This window comes from Mandrillus leucophaeus, unplaced genomic scaffold (assembly GCF_000951045.1).
Source record: "Mandrillus leucophaeus isolate KB7577 unplaced genomic scaffold, Mleu.le_1.0 Scaffold1661, whole genome shotgun sequence".
NCBI classification, from domain to species: domain Eukaryota; kingdom Metazoa; phylum Chordata; class Mammalia; order Primates; family Cercopithecidae; genus Mandrillus; species Mandrillus leucophaeus.
The window spans coordinates 62001-72769 of NW_012101656.1; the positions used below are offsets into that span (position 1 = coordinate 62001).

General features: G+C 54.1%; 2 pseudogenes; one reads left to right on the forward strand and one right to left on the reverse strand.

Annotated features, from left to right (window-relative positions):
- The window catches only part of LOC105536964, a 47323-nt pseudogene extending 43835 nt beyond the window's left edge, over positions 1 to 3488 (forward strand).
- A 349-nt stretch (positions 3489 to 3837) lies between these two features.
- Positions 3838 to 10769, reverse strand: part of LOC105536965 — a 12287-nt pseudogene continuing 5355 nt past the window's right edge.

The following is a 10769-nucleotide window of genomic DNA, read 5'->3' on the forward strand; positions in this document are numbered from 1 at the left end:
CTTAAAGAGTAGCACGTGTTTGAGGCTGAGTAGTTTTATCAGCCTATTTTCTGCCTCTAAATTTTGGGAGTTCTTTGGTTTTGTCTAGTCTCAACTTTCTATGATTTTGTCTAGTCTGTAAACTTTCTAGTCCAAGCTGGCAGTGTTTCTTCTCATAGAACATTCTAAAATCCTTGCAGAATTTCTGCGTATATGATGGAATTCATGGTGTTAGATGAGGTTTCTCCACAGATCTTTCCTAGATAATTTAGTCTCTTTGCCTCACTTCTGTGAGATGATTGAGGGGATTCATGAGTCCCATGTTTAATATCTTTGGCACTAGGAAAATTTGCAAGGCATATCACACCATTGGCATTCTCTACAGAACACGCTTTCCTAACTGGATCTCCCAGTTTTAGCATTTTGGTTTTTTCCAATGTGAATAGTCTGAGAATTTCCCAAATCATCAAGTCTAGGTTCTTATTGGCATAACAGTTCTTCCATCAGTTTATCTATTGTGTTGTACTTTTAATTATCTCTCTCCTCTTGCATTTACTATAAGTGGGAAAAAGAAACAAAGCTGAGTCTTGAGTGCTTTGATTGCAAGTCTGTTCAGCTAAATGTGCAAGCTCATTGCTTATGATTCTGCCTTCCACACAGCTGTAGGACACAATCCAACTAAATTTTTGCTATTCTATAGCAAAGAACATCTTTGCTCTAGTTTCCTGTAACATGTTCCTTGTTTCCTCTGTGCCCTTAGAATCACCTTTAATGTTCATGTGTTTACCGACATTCTGTTTATGACAGTATATGTATTCTTGAAAATAACACAGGCTTTCTATTAAGTTCCTCGTTTCCTTTAAGGCAGAGTATGGGTGACAGAGTCTTTAACATCCACATGTCTACCAACAGCCTCTTCAAGGCAACCTAGGCCTTTTCTATCATGATTTCTCACAATTCTACCATCGCCGCTTTATTATCCAATTTCAAAGCCACTGTCACATTTTTAGGCACCCCACTCCTGGTAGGTAAAAAATGCGTATGTTTCCTGTGACTGCTCTAACAAGTTCCTACAAACTTGATGACGTAAAAGAACAGAAATTTAATCTCTCACAATTCTGAAGACCAGAAGTTCTCCAAGTCAGTACCATGGGCAAAAATCACAGTGGCAGCAGGGAGGCTATAGTAGAGGAACCTGTTTCTCACATCTCTCAGCTTCTGGTCACTGCTGGTACTCCTTGCCTTGTGGCTGTATCACTCCAGTCTGTCAAGGCCAGCATCACAGAGTAGATTCTTCCTATATTCCATCTTCACATCGTCTTCTCCTGTGTGTGTGTGAATTTCTGCCTCCCTCTTATGTGGCAGTTGCACTTAGGGTCCACCTGTAAAACACTCTGTCTCAAGATCTTTAACTTCACCACACCTGCAAAGACCCTTTTCCCAAATGAGGTAACATTTACAGGTTTCCAGGAATAGGACCTGATCTCTCTAAGTACTGTTATTTAGCCTACTTCAGGTAGAAAGTTGATGAGTGATTGTCAAGGGCCAAAGATGCTGTGGGGGAAATGGAGTTGTCATTTGGCGTGATGAAAATGTTGTAAAATGGGACTGTACATAGTGGCTCACGTCTGTAATCCTGGCACTTTTGGAGGCCTGGGCGGGTGGATCCCTTGAGGTCAGGAGTTTGAGACCAGCCTGGCCAACTAAAAATTCAAAAATTAGGAGCCGTGGTGCACATCTGTAGTCCCAGCTACTCAGGAGGCTGAGGCAGGAGAATCGCTTGAACCTGGGAGGTGGAAGTTGCAGTGAGCTGAGATCATGCCACTGCACTCCAGCCTGGGCTACAGAGCGAGACGAGACTCCATCTCAAAAAAAAAAAAAGAAAAAAGAGAAAATGTTCTAAAATTGATTTTGATAGTGCTGCACAATTCTGAATGTAGTACCAAAAACCAACGAATGGCATGCTTTAAGTTGGTGAACTGTGTATCAGCCAACTTATTAATATGTATTTTAATGGAACCAGTAAAGGTGATGGATAACAGATCTGTCTGCTTGATGGCCAGGTCAGGACAGCATGATTTCCTTGGGTAGAGGGCACTACTGGGGCTGCCTAGTTCCTGCTTAATGAAATCCCACACTTGGACGGAACTGGAACAGAGGCAGTGGAGCAGGCTGTCTGGGAGGCATTGGCCATGTTCTTAGAGAAGGCTGTCCATGTAACTTCCTCCAGGGAGCCAGATCCTTGGTCCACTCGGCCTGTCCACGGTCCAGGTTCATCTCAACTGTGTGAGGGTGCACTCCGTGGTGGTAGAGCATCTTGTGTGTGGTCAACACACTCCTACTCATTTTTGTAGGAGAACACAGGGCATAGGAAACCCTTGAAACATGCATGTGATTTTCTCGTCACAGTTCCGAGTCCAGGCAGAGCTGCTTTAGGCAAGTGGGGTACCTCCCCGGGGAAGCCCAAGTCCATAACACAAAGGCTGCCCCTCAGAGGAAGGGCTGGCTTGTGGGCACTGCTGGCTTCCCACCACCAGCTGGGCCTCAGCCCTCGTGGCATTCATGTTGAGCACTGCAGGGCACCCGGGGGTCAGTGGCATCGGCGATCTTGCTGCAGGCACACCTATCCTGCTCACATGGGGACCATATGCCCACTGTAAAGGGATGAAGAGCAAGGTCCTCAGGACCTGTGTCCTCAAAACACCTTGCACTGCACCACCCATCAAGAGTGGGCCTGGTGGTTGGCAGGGCCAGGCAGTGAGTGCCTCCCTGTGCTGCCCGACACTCTGGGCACCAGAGGTACTTGAGGTACTGCAGCCCTCTGCTGATGAGAGGTCCCCCCTTTCTGTGCACTACCCCATCTGTGATTGTTACAATTTTTTCTGTGTTCATCAGTAGCTGTCACTGTGTACACTTCTCCTTGAACTTGGGCCTGCTGTCGTCTGAATGCTGTCAGCCTTGGAGCTGGCACTGTCCAGTCTGGCCCTGGTCAGCCCAGACCTCAGTTATCCTTGTCTCACATACTGTCCTGGTTCATTCTCCAGCTTCCTGGCAAAGTTCCTGCTCCCTGAAGCAGGAAGAGGCTGAGATTAATGCCAAGGAAGTGGGGCCGTGGGCCTGGGAGGACTGTGCTGCCGGGTGAGGGTGGCACTGAGCCGGCTACTCCGAGACCGTGAACACAGCTGTGTTGTGTTGGGAGGGTTGGTGTGGGTGTAGCCACAGCACTCTAAAGATGGCCCTCTGAGGAGAAAGGTGAGCCTGGCCGGACATCCTGTCAAGGCTGCTATGTCAGGGCAAGAAGACAGTGTCTTGCCACCAGGAGCCAGGCAGTCTGGGCAGGAGACCCAGAGTGATCGTGTGTTTCGAAGGCAACTCCAGCGCAGCTAGCGGACCAGGAGGCTTTCCCGCCTCCAGAGAGGTGTGTGCGGCTCTGCCAATGCCTCTCTTCCAGGGCAGTTGCCAGGTCCCAGGATGAGCAAGAGTCCTTGGCTGCCCAGGAAAGTCCCTGAAGCAGCAGGGGCTGGGCTAGGGGCCAGGGACTGGGAAGAAATGCCTGATAGCCAGTGAGGAACAAGGCGCACACATGTGACTTGGAAAGAAACAAGCTTTATTTTCAGTTTTCAACAGGTAGAGTGATACTTAACTTCATCATATGCTTTTGTGTGAATAGCAAATAGCAAAATATTAGAACGGTAAACAGTTTTGTCAGTTTGGAGATCAAGTACTTTTTTCATCTTGAGTGTCATCTGTCTTGGAATTTAGCTGGGTTTAAAAGTAGTGGAATTATCAGGAAATTCTAGAGAGAGCCAGTCTCCAGCTGCCTGGCACTGACCAGCTGCGGGCACAGATGCAGGCGTCTCAAAGCACCAAGCAGTACAGGTGCCAGTTCTGCAGAGCCTGCAGCCTCTTCTGCCACTTGGCAAAGTTGTTCTTCAGGGTCTGCTTCAGCGTGGGCAGGATGGCGCGTGCTGCCACAGGCATGGGGCTCAGAAGCAGACTGGGGGTGGGTAGAGAGACTGTCACCTTCAGTGTCCCCAGGAGTGGAGCGTGCTGGGAGTAGGGCCTGCATGGCCCTCACTGGGACCCAGTGAGGCCATGGCCGCCTCTGCTTCTGTGCTGTCACCCCTCCACCACTCCGTCCCTGGGGCCCAGGTGACAGGGTTGCCCCGCTCTTCCCACACCCATGGGACTTACCATTTCTTGGAGAGGCTCTTGGTGGAGACCTTGGGGAACTGAATGGCTTTTTGGTCCCTGGATGAAGGAAGAGTCAGCAACGAGCCCCAAACAGGCCCCAGGGATGGGGCAGGGGTGACTGGGCACTCACCTAGAAGAGCTAGCTGCAGTCTCCTTTGGGGCCGCCCGGGGCCTCTGGCCCTTTTCCCTTGGGCTGCAGCTTTGGGTCCCCCGGTACTAATATTACTCAGACTCGAGGTACTGCAGCTGAAAGACGGGGACATCAGCATGGTGGGGCCAGCAGCAGCGCCAGCCAGCACAGCCACCCCCACCACCCAGGGCCTCACCTCTTGGGCCTGCTGGATGTTGACATTCCACAGCTGGCAGGTGAGAACTTCACACTGTTGAAGTGTGATGGCCTTTCATAGGTGCGGGTGCAGCATCACTGGAGGGTGTGGTCCCGTCACCTCCCAAGCCCAAGGGTCGGGCTGTGTGGCAAGTACCCCCAGCCTGCTCTGAACACAGCGGCCAATACCATCAGGGCTGCTGCAGCTTCCCCACTCAGCAGCCTCATGTCTGAGGCATAGAGAACATAGCCCAGGGCAAAGAGCAGTGCCAGGGAGGGCCCAATTCAAAACAGACCTCAAAGAAGGCCAGCAGCAGCCAGAGCATCATCCAGTAGCTACCCAGGAGGTGCAGGCTGAACCTGGGGTCATGGGAGTGGCTGGCGGCCAATCTCTACCCATGGGGCTTCCCAGGTGCCTGCTGGCCAGTGCAGGCTCGTGAGATGGTAGACAGAAACTTGCTGAGGAAGTCGCCCCAGGAATGCAGAGTCACCCAACATCTGGCCTGCAAACTGATGCACCTCAGGCCTCAGGACAACAGCACCCCACCCCCACAGGCCACCCTGGGACTGCACCCTGGGCAGGAGCATCCAGAATCCTCTGAAGAAGCCAGGCTTGTTCTGCCCAGTCATTGCAGTTGATGGTAGATAACCACCAGAAGAGCACACAGACCAAGCTGGCAATCTCGTAGCCTAAGATGGGCTGCAGCTCTGGGTTCCCCTGGTACTAAAATTTCAAACCTTCACAGCACATTGATGATTTCGAAACCAAGGCTACAGGGACAGGTCAGAAAACACAGCTCGCACACAACTGAGAGGAGCGGAGCTGCCTCTGCTATGGGGGAGGAGGGAGCTGGGGACAGGTCAGGGCCCAGCCCACACACCTCTGGGACAGGGACCTCTCAGCTGCTACTGACAGAGGTCTGGGAGAATGAGTCCGTCCTCACTTGTGATGCAGTCGAGGAGCTACTGCTTTTCATTCTCATTCTGGGTGGTGCCCGAGGTAAGTGTGAAGTGTGTGGGCTGCACTTCACTGAGTTGCCAGAGAGAAGTGAGCATCAAGGTGAAGGGAGGGGAGCGGTCTTCACCCCACAGACCTGTAACAGTGCCAACAAGGCGATGGGGGTGTGGCCCTGCCTCCCACAACACTGGCTCCCTCTGAGTGGGGCCTGGGACTGGCACTTGGCTGACAACAGGCTGAGGGGGAACGAATCCTTTGAGGAAGGGGGACCCTGATGGCTGTGGGTGGGGCAGTCCCCATAGTGTATACCGGAAATACCTGTTGCAGGTACTCCAGGGCTACCTCCAGGTACTCGTTTGTCTGCTGGACACCATCCTGGCTTATCTTGTCTAGGTCGTTGGCTGGATAAGAGCCGTTGGGGTTCATGGGGCCAAAGCCCAGTCACGACAGGAAGGAGCAGCTGTAGGGCGCTCTCCACACTGGTCCAAGATGGGCTTGACCATGTGCTTGGCCTGCATGATATGCTGAGCAAGGCGCAGGGCTTGTGAGGGAGGTGCAGGCAGGTCACTGACAGATTGGCCTGTGCTGCCACCCAGGCAGACCGGCTGGGCGCCCCAAGACAAATGTGCAGCCAGACCGCTGAGTGCCAGCAGGAGCAGCTTCTGCCAGGGGACTTTTAAAGACTAAAGGATGATCTTCTGAATGTTAAATTTTCCAAACAACACTGCCTTTGTTATCAGGAAAAATCAGACTTTACTGAAAGGGAGTAAGGAAGACATAGCCTGAACTCTAAGCCCAGCCTTGACCTTTCCCACCAGAACACAGCACTCCCCGGGGTCTGTTCAGCCCCATGGCTCCAGGGTTCCTGAGGATGGTCACTGGTGACCACCCAGCAGGATGTGGGCCTCTGGCACAAACATCAGAGTGTGCTTACAGTCCTGGCCCTCCAGGCTGTAGACGTGGCTCTTCACCTTGAAGGACGCATCAGTGACTTCTGGCAGCCACAGTGACAGGAAACTGCTGGTGAACGTGGGGGCCATGAAGAGTCAGTGCTGGTGGTGGAGAGGTTACAAGCTCTGGCTCCAGGAACAGCTGCTCACCTGGAAGGCAGGAGACGAACTTGGTGCCCACTTCCAGGGGCACAGAGTACCAGACTGCTGCCTGCAAAATTCTGGGTTGCCCCTGAGGCGTCTGGGGAGCCATGACTCAGGGGTGTCCTCCTGAGGCCCTGGCTCATAGCGTTTCCCATGCAGTAGGTGGCTGACATTGGGAGGGTGGGTGGGGTAGTTGGTGGCTCACAGAGCCTCCAGCAGTATTTGCAGGTGGCAAACACCAGGAGGAGTGACAGAAGCCAATGTCCAACCCAGTCAGGATGAAACACACAGCAGTGACCTGGCTCACCATGACCTGAGGCAGCTGCCGTGAGTCATCAGGGAGAAAGTGGGGTTGCAGCTTGGACTGTGCAGCTTCCCTCTATGGGCACACCTGCAGTCCCTCGCTCAGTGCCCAGGAGGCTGCAGGGCAGGCGGGGATCCAGCCAGTCTCTCACTTCACTTTGCAGATGTTTCCCAGGAGTCTCCACAACACCCTTTGCTGGGGCCCACTTTGAGCTCGTGGTTCCCTTCTGCAGACTTGCCACCCACCAGCTTAGGTCCTGGCCTGGTCTGGCTGGGTCAGGGTCTGCCAGACTGGCCCAGGCTGAGGACTTACCTGGGTTATCTCAGCCAAGTTGGGCTGGGCAAAGACTTTTGGCTACTCAGAACATCATGAGTGCATGTTTGGGGCTGACCAAGTCTGTGCAGAGCTCGCATTCAGGAAGACCAGAAACGGCTTTGTGTACATACGTCAGCAGATTCTCCTGGACAAAGGGTGCCCTGGGAGACTGAAGTGGCAATTTGGGATCAGCCCTCTTGCTGGAGGCAGGGGCTGCACCGCTCCATGCCCCTAAGACCACCGCTCATCCCTGTGCTTCCAGACTCCCTGGCCAAGGTGATAAGATGTCATAGATGATAGCTCAGAGGGCTGTGGGTGGGCATGGAGTGCAGGCCAGAGGCAAGTGACACCCAGGCCCTCTGAGGACACTGCATTGTTAGCAAGGCTGAGGCCCTTTTCCAAGAGGACTGAGGCTGTCATGGTAGAGGCTGGCTCAGAGAACGTAGGGGCCAAGGGACGATCCCCGGAAGGATCCAGAGGGGAAGGGCTTGGGCAAGAAGGGAAGAGGTCAGTGTGCACGCCAGGTGCCACATCAGCCTGGAGGTCTGCCATGAGGATCAACCAGGGGATGAGGGGAAGACAGCCACTGCGCTGTGCTCTGTGCCAGTGAGGGTCAAGGGATAGTTTGGGTGTTGCTGAACGTTTATGTGGACCAGAAGGGGGAAGGGACAGGGCAGGATGGGTCACCGGTGCACTGCTTTCCTGAGAAAGCAGTTTTAGGGCCTGGTAAGGTTGAGTCTAGGAAGGGCTGGTCTGTGCTCCACCAGGGAAGGACTGGGAGAAGACTACAGGAGGCCACTGGGGCCAGGACCAGGCTGACCCCAGGATACGCCGCTGGCTTGGTTTCCTGACGCATAGGAGCAACATCCATACCCAGGAGCCAGTGGCATGACTGTGAGGAGCGGGGCTGAGGCTTATTTTTCCAACACACACCGGGAGTCAGTGGGACTGTCACTGCCGGGAACCTGCTTGTCAGGGAGCATGCTGCCATGGCTGCAGGTAGGTCAGCCACATCTCCAGGACCTGTGGGAGCGGGTGTGAGCTGAGGGTCCAGTGGCTGGGGTCCAAATCCTCTGGTGGCCTGGAGTCTGTGTCCCAGCTAGCAGCTGGGTGGGGCTGGCTCTTCCTACATCCCCCAGAGGGTGCAGGAGAGAGGTGTACAGCCCTGTGAGGTTTTGGCTCTGTTGCTGGCCGTTTAGAAGCCAGGGCCATGGGTGGGCTTTTCCCAGCCCAAGGGGCTCAGTGCTCCCCGGACAGGTAGGGGTAGGAACCTGCCTGGCACCAGAAAGCTGGGACAGGGCAGGGCTTTCCTGTACCTGAGGGGTTGCTTTGGAAATTAAAACGGAACCATGTGGCCTTCCAACAGCCCCATCTTCTCCATCTTCTCTATACTTGTTCTTATTTGCTACAGGGGACCGCACTCATTGGGGTACACACAGAACACAGACGTGTAACGGGGCAACACTCACAGCTCTGAACAATGTGTCCAGGGGCCAGTGGCCAAAGCAGTGCTGCACAAAAAGGTCAAGTTTCTGCTGGACAAACCTTGGGACGGGGCCTTGCAGGAAATAGGGTCACCTGCTGCTTGCCCGGTAAGGAGGCCCTGCTCACAGATGAGCCCAGGGCTCCCATCAACAAGGGTCAGTTCTGACAGGAGAGCACTGGGGATCTCCATATCAGAGTCGGTTTCAGCCCGTTTCTCAGAGGAAGAAACCAAGATTCAGAGAGGCCAGTGAACATCCCAAGGAGACACAGCACACAGGCGGCTGAGCCAGTGCAGCTCCCACATGCACCTCATCTCAGTCCTACACAAACAGCCCACTTTGGTGGGCCTGGAGTCAGCCACACCAGCTCTTCTGATAGGGGTAGGGAGGAGCTAGAGATGGCAGCATGATGGGGCCTCTGGCCAGTCTGGCGAGAGAGGCTCTGGGAGCCCGCTGGTCGGGGTGATAAGGCACCTGCCTAGCCCTCTAGAGGCCTCAGGTGGTCTGTGATCAGGAGGGGACTTACCATGTTCCCTATGCCCTGGGGTGAGATCCTTGTGGGCAACAGCTGAGGAGGGGAAAGCAGGGGAGACAGCAGTGGTGGGAAACCACAGGGGCCACCCACCCTTTGAACTCCTCCAGGGACCTGGTGGCATGGGAGTGGGTGAGGTCTGCTCTGGCTTCAGGCTGTTTCCGAAAGCATGCAGGTGCTTCAGCAGCAGGCACACCAGCAGTGCTCCTCAGTGGGCCTGAACCACTGCTAGGTGGAGGAGGAAGGGTCAGGGTTGGGAAGGGCTGCTGACCCACAGCCTTCAGTCTCCAGGTCTGACCACATCCTGCCCGGGCTGGTGGCTTTGCTTCCCCACGGTGGGGCACGAGCCAGGCCAAGAGTAGGACCACCCTCTGGGGTACCACTGTGCCTGGCACTCGGTGGACGTGCCTCTCACTGCTTGGTCTGAACTACAACCAGCTTGTGGTAGGGAAGTACTTGGTCCAACACCTACAGAACCCACCCTGTGGAGGGCTCACTGAGACACACACATCTGCAGGGGACCTTCTATACTGCTGTGCACCCGCAGTGGGTGACACAGGCCACAGCTCCCCAGGCTGTGCCCTTGGGCACTGCTTGATCCTCAGGGTAGGAGAAGGCCAGCATCATCCCCAATCTCTGGATCCAGGGTCTCCCACCGGCCACCCGAATGTGTACAGAAAGCACAAGGAACCCAGGTGCAGTACCTCAGATGTGTAATTCCAGCACTTCGGGAGGCCGAGGTGGGAAGATCACCAAGGCCCACAGTTTGAAATTAGCCTGGATAATACAGGGACACCTTGTCTCTACAACAAATTGTTAAAAGTGAGCTGGGTGTCATGTTGGGCACCTGTAGTCCTAGTGACTCAGGAGGCTAGGGTGAGAGAATCACTTCAACCCAGGAGTTCGACTGCAGTGAGCCAGGATCGTGCCACTGCACTCCAGCCTGGGCAACATAGTAAGACCCTGTTCAAAAATAACCCCGTGGCTTCACTTCTCTCCCCAATTCCTTCCACCTGGTACTCTTCCTGGACACAGTCAGACAAGGGCTCAGTCCAGTAGAAGCCCTGGGCATCACTCTGTTGCCAATGAATTTGTGGTCAGGAAAACTCTTAGAGGAGCACAGTCAAGCATGTAGGCCAAACTTTTGATTTGCAACCTACAAGTAGGGTCCTGGAGACCTAGCGTGAGAGGAAAGCCTTTTTGCTGGCCATGGAGTTCTGGTTGCTCAGTATTGTAAGGGCAGGTGGGAGCATCCAGTGGATGAGAGCAGGGGAATGGGGGCACTGAGGGCAGGACGCTGAGTCTTTGAGTGGACGTGTTCACCTCTCCACGTTTGTCCCCCAACCCTTTGGGCCTCAGCACATCTGTGCTGCTGAGGCTGGTGCAGGGCTCGGCTTCTGGGTGTGTCCTGGCATGATGCAGACCCCACAAGGGACACTGCCCACATCCCCATCCACTCAAGTCTTCCTGTCAGGAAAATGTCCCCACAGGTCCAGGTGGTGTCCCACAGATCAGTGGCTGAGTCTGAGGATGGAGCTATGGGGTGGGAGGCTTTTTTTTTTTTTTTTTTACCTTCTGAGATGG